This window comes from Dermacentor andersoni, chromosome 2, assembly GCF_023375885.2.
Source record: "Dermacentor andersoni chromosome 2, qqDerAnde1_hic_scaffold, whole genome shotgun sequence".
In the NCBI taxonomy this organism is placed as follows: Eukaryota; Metazoa; Arthropoda; class Arachnida; order Ixodida; family Ixodidae; genus Dermacentor; species Dermacentor andersoni.
This window is the reverse complement of record NC_092815.1, coordinates 160,717,922-160,730,661: the sequence shown is the minus strand read 5'-3', so window position 1 is coordinate 160,730,661 and position 12,740 is coordinate 160,717,922. Positions and strand designations below refer to the sequence as shown.

Here is a 12,740-nt window from a genome sequence, read left to right as displayed (position 1 = left end):
GACTTTTGAGCAACATCATGTGCACAGATGATGCCAGTTTTTGCAGAAACGCCTAGGTAAATTTGCATAATGCACACTATTGGAGGTACTGCAATCCACACTGGGTAAAGCACAATCGGCACCAGTACCAGTGGTTGTTCAATGTGTGGTTCGGAATTTATGCCTGTGCTATAATAGGTCCCATCTTTTTCGATCACACTGACTCGACAGTGTTACATGAACGAACTTTATGAAGAAGTGGTGGATGAGTTTCTCAGCAAAGTCCTGCTGTCACGTCTTCCACTTCTGTGGTATCAGCAAGATGGGGCACCTGAGCACAGCAGCAGCCGAGCGCGAAACTATAGCTAGATGCGGTTTTTCATCCGTAGCAGATTGGAATACACGGAGTTGTAAAGTGGCCGGGTGGGTCACCTGACCCCTCTCCACTCGATTTCTTTGTTTGGGGTTATGTGAAAGATTGTGCTTACATGATCGAGACGGGCGTCAGATTAGCTCAAGACAAGGATAACGGGTGTCTCCGGTAGAATTCCAGTCGGTCATCAAGAAAGCCACTGCAGATGTGATAAAGCGGACACAGTACTGCGAAGCTGCAAAAGGAGACCTATTCGAACACGTCCTCTAGGCAGCAGCTGGTGTTCAATGGCGCTTACAAAGACATGGATAAGAACAGCACACTGAAATGTGTCATTTTTTATTTTTTGTGCGCTTCCCGACTTCCAATTCGGCTCATTATGAAGCGGCATGTTTGCTTTTTTGAGCGCATCGGTTTTACCTTTTCTCTACACGTTGGTCACTTCCCGGTCTGTTTATCTCGCTTTTGTTTTTTGACACGAAGCTGTTTTTGAAGCACGTATACACTTTCGTGAAACATTAAATAGTCACTTTAATTTGGCTTTGGTTGGAAGGAAGTTTCTGGCGCAAAATATAGCTTGGCGTGCACTCTTTCGATGAGGTGCGAGCAAAGTTGGATCGAATTTTGAAACATTCCATGCCTATTACATTGCTTTTCGCATTTCATGCGTGGTTATAGCGGCGCTTCGGCCGCGTTATAAAGGGGCGTTTGTTATAAATATGACCAGTCGGCCTTGAGAGACGGACAATAAGTGTGACGTAGAAATGAGAGGAAGGAATAGCTGCGAAGCCGCGAAACCTGCTGTTGGTGCTCTTTCCGTACCATTATCAAGGTGAGGCGCTGTCTCTTCGGGTTTCCGACAGGCAGTTGTTTTCAATAAGCTTATTTGACGGCGCTGCTTTATGACGCGGGTGGGAGTGCACTCACGTGGTATTTTTCACACTTGGTGAGGTTTCTTTGCAAGTCGGAAAAATATTGTACGCGATTAGTACGTCGCTGAAAATACCGCAGTTAGATGTCATTTTGGGGTGCCTACAAATGCCTCATTAACACCTTGAAAATTAGGACAGTACTTCTCGAGTTAGATAATTGCAATCACCGAATTAAATCTCAGTAACGAAAGAATTACTGGCGGCTACTGCACTGTACTGGAAACAATATGCACTAGATTTTCTTCGAGTAACGCAACTCCTCCCTTTTTTAAGTCTTGGTGGATGATAGTTGGGGAACACTCTAATTCACTCATTAACCGAAATGAGGCCAAGCCGGATTCACTCGAAATCAGAATCAACAGCTGTCATGCGCAGCAGCGCCTATACTCGGACTCGCACAAAAAAGAGAGAGAGAGAGAGAGAGACTGCAGTTTCACCGGAAAGGCGCAGCAGCATTAGTGATATCCAAGTATGCGGCCATTACACTAAGGAAGATTACACAAGTAAAACTCTTGCTTGGGCTAGTTGGTTCTTGAATTAGTAAAGGCAAGGCGCAGAAGACCAGGATTCAAGAAGAACCCACACGACAGGACCGGCGCCTGTCCACACGACAGGAGGCGCCGGTCCTGTCGTGTGGGTTCTTCTTGAGTCCTAGTCTTCTGCGCCTTGCCTTTACTAATTGAAGATTACACCACCGAGAGGACTCATGCTGTTAAATTGAACTGTCTCCTACTATGAGGTCTTGTATGTACTCATATAGCGCCGTCACTTCAGCGCTCAATTCTTCGAGGTCACACGACGTTCCTTCAAGTGGAAGAATATATATATATATATATATATATATATATATATATATATATATATATATATATATATATATATAATGCTGGTCGGGCCGCAGCCACCCCCCACACCCCGAAAAAATGAAAACACTCTGCGTATTCTCCTAGCTTGCGAACTTCACGCGTTACCGCGAATCGAGCCCTGTTTGGTACTGCAGGTTAGAGCCGTCGCTTCGGTGAGTGCCGCCATTTTCTTAACAGAACTTTTGGGGCTCCCACTGAACAAGTGAAATAGCGTCTCGCGCATGCGTAGTGGCTTCCACGCTATTTTTTTGGGGCGCCAAACGTTTGGGGCCCCTATTCTAAACATCTCTAATGTGTGCCTATAGTGCACGCGTCATTGCGCGCGTCACGTAGCAGCCAACTGAATGACTAAATGTGTGGTCTAGTGCGTGCGTCGATGGGCACCTGGCGGCGCAGCCATTGGATAGGAGGTGGCGTCACGTTAACGGTGTATAAAACGAGTGCATAAGATGAAAACGCATATATGTCCAGCTGAATGCCGCTGAGCAGTATGCCGACTTACGAACTCCTTGCGGGCAAGCGAGCGCGTCTTGATTTGGCCTTACCGAGGCGCAGTTAAAACGCAGGCGACAGCTTGCGCGAAGAAGGAACGCGCCGAAATATAAAAACAGTTCGCCAAAGCGACTGTAACGCTTTCGCATTCCCACACTTAAGGAGTCGTGTCTCCGTCGAACTGTGAGCTCGTATCACATCGAAGCCAATTAAGAAAGTAAGGTAGGGTAGCCAAGTAAATGCGCTCGCCATATAAAGAATTTGCTATTTTATTTGGCTCTGTCACTTAGTAAACATATTATAATCGTTCAATAAGATATCCCTATTTAAAAGGAGTCTCAAATCAATTGTCAACACAACATGTGTACTTCACTGATGTCCTGCAACACTTGCAGATTTCACTAAGTATGCCCTCTCAATTGCAGCCGAGGCAGCTTGGGCCTATACGTGTACACGATGGAGCTCGCCAGAGCACCCTCTTGCATCGCGTACCAGCGAAGGGGACCCGATGTAGCACGTCGCGAATCTTGATAAACTGTCTTACGTGAAGCCAGCAGTCCAGACTCCAAAGGCAAGATCTCCAAGCGCTCTCGGGGTTCGACGCTCTCGTCCCATGACAAGTCATTCTTGATGACACGTGATCTCCATGAAAGATCTCATTTCAAGCAGCCGACGTGTGGTATCTCGTATCATTTCTCTGACTCGATCAGCGCATGGCTCGGCGGCCAGTTCTTAAACTCTGGTCACTATTCCACGGCCACTGGCAACACGTTCGAAGGCCTTCGCGAAGTGTTTGTCCTTCGTGCCGAGAACCAAGTGGGCGGCGCAGTCAATAAGATCTGCGTTGGGTCTGACGAAGTCCTTTACGTGCTTACGACTGCGTGATATTCGCTGACCTCCAGTGACACCAGAGAAGTGTTAGATGGGAGGCACTTGGCAAGGTAAATAAGCAGGAGCCGGCACGAAGCAACGCAGTAAGCTTCGTACTGAAAGTGCCAGATAGTTTCGCTATTCGCAACGATACTCGCAAGTAGTGCCGCACTCTGTCAAGAACGCTTGTGTCACAGCGGTGGACGGTGAGGAGCCAGTGAACCAGGACGGTCGCATGGCGCTCGCGCGCTTCCACGCCAGAAGATCCATGAATGCTACGGAGGCACAGTAAAGAGAGCTGACCGGGAGGACCCTCGCGCAGTTCCACGTCCATGAAGACGAGGGCTTCGTTCCATGTTGACAGCGGCGCGACGACGTCACAGACGCCGTCAGCAGATGACCCCGAACCCTGCAAGCAGCCAAACTTGTAGAACAGGCTCCTCGCGGTAAAGGGTGTTGTCGGCCACCGCAGGTCGGCGTGGATCTTGGTGACCGGCATCAGCTTGGGACAGAGGTGGTTCAATGAGGAGCAGTAACTCCACAAGCTTGGTGGCTCCGAGCCCATCGTGCTAGAAAAGAGCGATGTAAAGACGTTAAGAAACCTGCTTCATTGCAGACAGATTAGCAACAAACATTCGCGTACGAATTCAATTCACACGTATAAATTTACCTTATGGTCATTATCATACAGGTGCAGCACTGTGTCGTAGCACTAATGGCAACCTCTAACGCAGCTTTACACACTAAATGTTCGTGTAGGGTGGGGCAGTGACGTTATTATTGCTCGGTCTGAATTTTCGAGCACCGATATGACACCTAACCATGCATAGCTACCTCGTCGGTGAAAGAGACGCACCGCAGCATCAATTCTAACGTCGTTTGAGCTTAACAGAACGATCCCACGCCTTCGCATTACGCGCGCGAGTGCATCGCAAGCGTAATGCGAAGGCGTGGGATCGTTCGATCTCCACCTGCGGCAAGTTCTTTTTTCATCCACTTTCATTGCCATTAATTTATCATTTCTTTAATTCAATTATTAAGTACGAGTAATTTCCCCTATGTTTTCCTTGGTGTCTTTGTTGGCTTCTCACGATGTTTAAAAAAAATCGGGCCCCTCGGTTAACTCCCTTTCTTCTCGTTGTTCTAAGGCAATCATTTAACAGTAAACCCCTTCAAGCTGGACAAACTGTTACCAGTTCTATACATAGTTCCCGATATGTTTATTGGCTACCCCACGAATCTCATATCAATTTAAGTTTGCCAGTAAGTAAACAAAAAACGTATCAGGAGCATTCACATAGAACGAATACAAGAAAAAAATTTTGGAAACAATACAAAACAAAAGAGTCTTGATTGGAGCCATGTCCAAAGGCAGTAAAGGTGTTATGAATGAGTATAAGTTCTTGGAATTTAGGTATGTCTGTTTCGATGGCGACGTTCGAGGGAAGGTCACTCCAACCTTTCATGGTATGTGAAACATATCAGAAGCTTTATTTTCTTTCGATGGTCTCGGTGCTTTAAGAGCTGCCGGTTGAACGAAGTCATGAAGCGATGCGTCATCATAAAGCTTGTGAAAGGGCTGTAAGCGCGAAAGTTGGCGTCATATATAGTGATGAACCTTTCATGTCGGCAGATTCTTTTGACCTTTTCAGGCGCCCACTTACTTTGTTGAGTTAAAGTTTACTTCCACCACATTTCTTACATATTCAGGATCATAAAAATCGTGCAGCTGCAGAATACATTAAGAATTTTCAATTTAGTCAGTTTTGTCAAGTTTGGAGAATGTGGATTTCACGCGAAAACTTGCTGCAGGAACATCTGATATGAGAACAACTATTTCATCTCTAGCAGATTTGAAAAGCACCTATCCAGTGTAGTGCCATACCACGTGCCTATCATCGAGCCGACGAGAGCTTCCATACTACGTGCCTATCATCGAGGCGACGGGAGCTTCCATACTACGTGCCTATCATCGAGGCGACGGGAGCTTCCATACTACGTGCCTATCATCGAGGCAACGAGAGCTTCCATACTACGTGCCTATCATCGAGGCGACAGGAGCTTCCATACTACGTGCCTATCATCGAGGCGACGGGAGCTTCCATACTACGTGCCTATCATCGAGGCGACGAGAGCTTCCATACTACGTGCCTATCATCGAGGCGACGGAAGCTTCCATACTACGTGCCTATCATCGAGGCGACGGGAGCTTCCATACTACGTGCCTATCATCGAGGCGACGAGAGCTTCCATACTACGTGCCTATCATCGAGGCGACGGGAGCTTCCATACTACGTGCCTATCATCGAGGCGACGGGAGCTTCCATACTACGTGCCTATCATCGAGGCGACGGGACCTTCCATACTACGTGCCTATCATCGAGGCGACGGGAGCTTCCATACTACGTGCCTATCATCGAGGCGACGGGAGCTTCCATACTACGTGCCTATCATCGAGGCGACGGGAGCTTCCATACTACGTGCCTATCATCGAGGCGACGAGAGGTTCCATACTACGTGCCTATCATCGAAGCGACGGGAGCTTCCATACTACGTGCCTATCATCGAGGCGACGGGAGCTTCCATACTACGTGCCTATCATCGAGGCGACGGGAGCTCTAACTTCTTCGCGACGAATCAAGAATTTGACGCGGGTGACGTCATTACCCACCCGCCCCACCTGGTTCCTGCCGACGAGGAGTCGCCAAAGGGACTTAAGGGAGAACCGACCCATTGTGAGGAGAGAGAGTCACCTCCGGCCGCCCAGTCGGTCTGATGCGCTCTTACAGCTACATGTACGCTATCATCCACTATCTGTAGATATTGTATAAAGTTTTCCGTTTCTTCTTCGTCTGCGGAAGAAGTCCGTCTCTCGTCCTCCACTCCGAAGTTAGAACAGCAGGCACTTGAAAGTTATTTCTGGTTCAACACGTCGCGAAGAACAATGAAAGAAGTGAACGCGCTTCATACAACCGGCATGCTCACACCGAACAAGAATACCTAACCATCTACATTCCTACCCGTTGAACTAAAACATTTTGCACATGTTATTGAAGCTTGCAGCACAATTACAATCAGAAGTGTTTCAAAATATATCTGACATATTAAATATTGCTTTCATCAGTGCTGTTGCTGTACATTCTTGGCGAGCACAAGTGTGTACAGAGCACCTGAAAAGGTTAACGCTGTTATGCTTGCGTGACGTTAATATTCGGAGATAGTTGCAGTTTCGACAGAAAGACGATGCATTGATAGTGATAGCAAAGTATTACACAACTACGAAAAGCATGAGTTGTAGTTCTTACAGGGCGCATAAATGGCACTAAACAATCGTTTCCCGATTAAAAAGCACGGTGCACGCGTGCACAGGCAAACATGAGCAGATCTCATGTGATCACCGCCGACATTTGTTGTGATGAAGAGCGGAAGCAGCGGCGAGCGAACGCTTCGTCCTGCCTCTTGCTCCAACGAGTATCGAAAACTTTATTACGCGACCTCCAACAATAGGCACGCGAGAACGCGGTGTATACACGAACCTACCAGCCATCTCGATTCACCAATCTGCCGCAGATTACCTGAAAGGCTCGCACAGCCGCGCTCAGCTACGCCGTGCGTAGCAACGGCCTGGTTAGAAGAAACGCGCGCTCACCTGCCTCCCCCCCCCCCCCCCCCACCCTTTTGCTTGCACAAGACTGGGAGAGCGGAAAGCCGGCGCGCATCAAGTCAACATCCTAATGGTTAATCCTCGCCCGCTTTTTCCTCACACTCACAGCATACGGCGGGCCAACAGGATCTTGCCACTCTTGTACTTTATACGGGACATCACGCCAACGACGATGATGACTGCATAAAATCGCCTGGAGTGTCCCTGTAGTTGTTACGGCAATAACAAAATGAATAGCCTGGTTATGTTGGGATTCAATATCGTTAATTTATGTTTGCTTCGGGTCGCAAATAACTAATGCCTAATCAATTTTTGGTCGAATTATGTTGTGTCAACTTTCCAACGTTTACTGGAGCTTATTTGAGGCATCGTCTAAAAAAAGACCACGTGATAATTAGCTAAGGAAAGGGGGAGGTTAATATGATAATTCCATGTTGAATTGGGCTGCAAATGCAGACATAAGATATTTCTAGTTATCAGTAAGTTCTGTGGTACTGTTGTTCAGCGTCTAGAAAGTGAGAATTCCATGAGTGTGATTTGTAAGGGACATTGCTTTTTTTTTTTACAGTTGTTTAGTATCAATAGCCAAAAGAAGCCCCACGTGGTGACTGCATCCAAGTGAGATTGAAGGGCTAGCGGCTGTCGCTGTTAGAAGGAAATTATACAATATATTGCGCAGTAGTCTGCGAAACAAGCGGGTGGAAACGGTTGGGTGAGATGTAATGTAAACTAAGAAGCGTAGAGGGCATAGCACGTTGCTTTGGGGAATGCCTGATGGTACGTTTTCGCAAGGAGAACAATATTTATTCATTTGTGAATCGCTTGCGTGACGTTAGCAACTCTTTAGTCAACGCATGCGCGTTAGGTTCGATGTGAAGATGTTCCTAGCTTTCATAGCACCCTATATACAGTGTGACACACGATCGAATGTCTTCGAATAGTCGAGGAAAATTATATTTATAGCCGTTGTCAATAGGCGATGCTAAGTCACTAATAAATCCAGCTAGCTGCCCTTCATAGGAATAACTGTTGCGAGAATCATTCTCATGTTTACAAATAATGTTGCAATTCTCAAGAAGGTTTGAATCAGTTTTTAATTAATGATGTGCTTTGGAAGTTTGCAATGGATTGCTTGTTAAGCAAATCAGTTGATAGTTGAAGCGATGTGCGTTCACGGGATTTCAATATGAATCCGATTGATATCTCGAAAAAAAAATGGATTTAGTACTTGGTTAGGTCACCGAGAAGCGCTCTTCGGAATTTTACTACTAAATATCAGTTGAACCCATGGAGAAGCAGTATCAGGCGTATTGATTAGAGAGCAACTGTGGTTTGATTTATCCTTATGTCCGGCATGAATATAACAAGGGGAGCAGATCAACTCATCTAAAGCAAGCTTCATGCGCGGATGTCAGTAGTGCTTTGTTTTCGTTTGTTCTTATTGCGATAACAATTATATAAACACTCCAGGCGCCTTTTTGGTCGCCGCCGTGATGTTCCATATAAAGTGCAAGGGCGATAACACCGTCGCCGCGCGTCGTATACTGTTGGGCGAGTGATAGCACGCGAGGGAAGCCTGCGATCGAGGCTCAATCTGGCGCGCGAAGGAGAAAGCGGAGAGCTAGACTAGTGCTTAAGGTTGCGTATATGCTCTGAGGCGAATGAGGAATGACCGCAACTCAAGAAAGCCGGCAGCGCTTATGCAAACGCGTGCGGCACTGCACATACGCAAGACAAGAGTCGCGTTCTTTCCTTATTCGCATCAGCTCAGCCCCAACGTTACAGGCATTCGCGAACGAGCTGAATGAAGTGGAAGCCGCGTTTTCAGGTGAATGTTAGTCGTGGTCCTAGACAGAGGTGCACCACACTAAGCATAAAGACAAGTTCGTGTTGTCTAGCGTGTTCCGTTAGGGTGCAATAGTGAGCATGCATCGGGCAAACTGGGCGGTGCATGAACTGAAGTCTTCGTGAATAACACATAGACATAATGTTGAAAGGGTTGTCAACGGGCATCTCGCGGTGCATCGTCGCCATTGTGGCTGCCGGCCGCTGTGTGATAATGCATGCGTGATCACAAATGGAAAAGACAGACTTGCAGACCTACGCGAGAAATTGCCGAAACACAAGAGATTTTGGAAAGGGGCGACCCGTGCGTAAGCACTGCGTCACTGTCATTGGGAAGGAAGGAGTGCGAATCCTTATTCTTGAATAAGTGACGCTTGCGCATGCAGGGTTGTCCGCGGCTGATCACGTTTTCGTGCCTCCCCTGTCTTTTGTGCGTTTCCTGGTCATATGTGTTATCGCCCGGTGCTCAGGAAAAATAAGCTTCACTTAGTTCAGCTGTGTGTGCGTGTAAACTTTCTTGTCCCCCGTCTTATTCGCTGCAAAACGCCTCAAAAATACCGTAGATAACGCGGACGGATCCACGCGGTCACGGGAGGAATTCCGCGCTGTCGAAGAAAAGGCCAAGCGCTTACTTAGCGAGAATTTTTTGCTGGAACGCTACACCCGTACTGCGACTACGCGAGCAGCGTTCAAGCACTTCTCGGTGGCCAAATGCCGGCAGAATCATCCAAGGCAGAGGACATCACGAACGTTCTAAACGGGTACATTCAGTGCATATATATGTTCAAGGTGGCGAATAGTCCAGTCGACGGGATAAATGAGCTGAGAGATCCGCTGTCCCCTCCGTTGACATGTCCCCGTTCTCTTCGCTGTTCACCATTACCCAGATAGCACCGTTTCTAGGCTGCACGTGAGCCATCAGCATTCTTCTTTGAGATATAAATCAGAAAGCGCAATTCCTGCGTTAAAGGAGTGAAGGGTTTAACGGTGTCGAAAAAATAAAATAAAAATGAAACAGCAGACCCGTAAATGAATCGTCAGACTGCTGTTTGGTTGTAAGGACTGCAAAAGTGGCTGCGGAAGAATGGCCCACACGAACCGCTGTTACGCCTTGCTTGCACATGCCTATTTCATCGCCTGTACATGCCACGCAACGCAATACTACAGCGGACGTGTTTTTGCATTCCTAGGCGAGGCGGACATAGTTTGGTGCTAATAACGGGAGCTTCAGAAGCCTAAATAACAAAAATTTATTGATTCACTTTCTTTATTAGTGTCTTGGGGGCAGTTGTCTAAACAACAAATTATGAGGCAGTGACACTTTCATGCAGACCCAGATTTTGAAACTCTCGAAAATCGCACCTAATTCGGGACATTCATCAAATTCCAAAGCTCATCGAGGCAATACCGAGACTCAGCGGGGCCCGCTGCGTGTCAGATTGCAACGCCACGTAACGAATGGTAGGGTGAAGTTTGAATGATGTCATGCCGCGGCAAATCCTGACCCGGCACAAAACCAAACAGGCTTCCCAGGCAGAACGCGGCGTACCAGTAGCTGCCGCGACTGGCCGAGACGTTCGGTTTCCAACTTCCTCACGCTTGTCACAGGGCATTTCGGTCTGATATAACGGCGGGGCCGCCTTTTATGCGCTCCCACGGAGCTCGGTTTCGATATTGTCTCGATTCACTGCTGAAATTCTACGAAAAATATCGAATTCGGTGCGACTTTCACGCTTAAGAAAAATGGTGCTTTCAAATGTTCTTCGACGCGGTGCGACTCGCGAGCTACTGAGTGACCGTGGTCGTTCACTTCTATCCGAAGCTGTAGAAGCCCTCCTTCGCGAATGCAACATTGTCCGTAGAACTTCGAGCGTCTATCATCCCCAAACCAATGGTATGACTGAACGCTTCAGTCATACTCTCGGCGACATGCTCGCCATATACGTATCCGCTGACCACACTAACTGGGACTGCATCCTCCCCTTTGTTACGAATGCTTACAATAGCGCCACTCAGTCTGCCACGGGATTCTCTCCCTTCTTTCTTCTGTAGGGTCGCGAACCTTCCTCATTCATGGACACAATTCTTTTGTCTCGCCCCGACGTTTCCGAATCTACAACTCTATCCGAAGCCGCCACTTATGCCGAAGAATGTCGTCAGATCGCTCGCTCACTTACCGCGCAAGACCAGGCCAACCAGAAACATGGCCGTGACGCAAGCTTGACTTTTTCGTAATATTCACCTGGAACGCTGGTATGGCTCCGCGTTCCTTCCTCTACTCCTGGCCTTTCTACAGAGTTCAGCTCAAAGTATGACGGCCATTACCGGGTTCTGCAACAGACGTCCCCGGTCAACTACGTCATTGAACCTATTCAGCCGTCTATACGGAGCAACTGTTCATGTCGACCGACTGAAGCCGCGCTACGACCCACCAGTGCTGCCTGTTCCATAGGTCGGCAGAATGGCTCCTTTTTCGCTGGGGAGTGATTGCAGTGAGAAATACGGGCGTCAGCAGAAGACGAAGAGGCAGAAGACGGTTGTTGTTACTCGTGCTTGCCCGGCTCGGCAGCTGTCTCCTTCTGTGCATTAATATAAAAGGTCCAGCGCGTCTATGGCCATAAACGCGTACTATCACTGCTTTCAAGTTCGCCATTTATACTGACCATAAGGCACTAATAAACAGAAATGTTTGCTAGTCTTCTGAAGATCACGTTATTAGAGGCAAAGTATGTCCGCCTCGCCTAGGAACTCGTCGGCAAAAATGCCACGTTCGCTGCGCTTATAGCCTCTTATAAAAAAAATCTGTATTGGCTAAAAACAAAAACAAAAAAGAACACCCTACATATCGGCAGTACTGGCCCTTCAACGTTGCGGCAATGTGATCGTCATGTCATCTAAGAAGCAAGAGAGAAGTGCCTGGGTGGTAGGCAACAGTTGCTCACCATCCGTGCAGAAAATCGGTGATTCTTGACAGCTGCTAAGTGCGAAGTGGCACTTCAGTGTCGGCGCTGCCTCTGTAGGTGCCCCGCAGTGGATTCTCGAACATGGGCTCTGCCCACCAGAAACCGAAGGGTCGCGATCGTTTTGAGCGTGAACACGGGAGCGCGTGGGCACCGTGCGTGTGGCTTTCCTTTATCAAGGGGCTTTAGGCTTTCCTAGTGTTCCTGTATATGCTCGGGAGCATATACAGGAACACTAGGCTTTCCGTACTGTCAGCACAGCTTAGCGGCAGCGCCGAGAAGCTGCGCGCATGCGCAGTGCGTCGGGCGTGCGAGAATTCTATTTTCACGCGCAGTGCGCCACGCAAGCACGCTCGTGTCGTCTGCTACACGCGTACCGCAACAAGGGAGCCGTAGACTTCAAGAGCGGTAACAATGTTGAACTTTACGTTCCACACGGTGTATATAAGTAAAATTGAAACTGTGATATTATTTGGCTACGTTCTGAAGATCATTGTTGTTCTGTGGCTAGTCTATTGCCGGGCATGCGTATTATACTTGTGGTATACATATTGTCACGTGGTGGTGACGTTAAGAACACAGTAGCAATACTGTGAAAGACTAAACTAAATTTTATTGGGCGAACCTGTGCCCACAAAACAGGCTACACTTATAGCACAACGATAGCGGCGAATACAGTCGGCGATCGTCGAAAATCTGATCAGCGGGCCAAGCGCGTCGGCTTTTATACAGCAGTCGTCGAATGTTCCAGACTAATCG

General features: G+C 47.9%; 1 long non-coding RNA gene across 1 annotated transcript; it reads right to left on the bottom strand.

The window, feature by feature from the left end:
* Positions 1 to 2,893: 2,893 nt before the first annotated feature.
* LOC129387429 (uncharacterized) lies at positions 2,894 to 12,191 on the bottom strand. The gene is made up of 2 exons (XR_008614655.2): positions 11,964 to 12,191; positions 2,894 to 4,081 (listed from the first exon to the last, which is right to left on the bottom strand). It is a non-coding gene; the product is annotated as an uncharacterized lncRNA (long non-coding RNA).
* Positions 12,192 to 12,740: the final 549 nt, after the last annotated feature.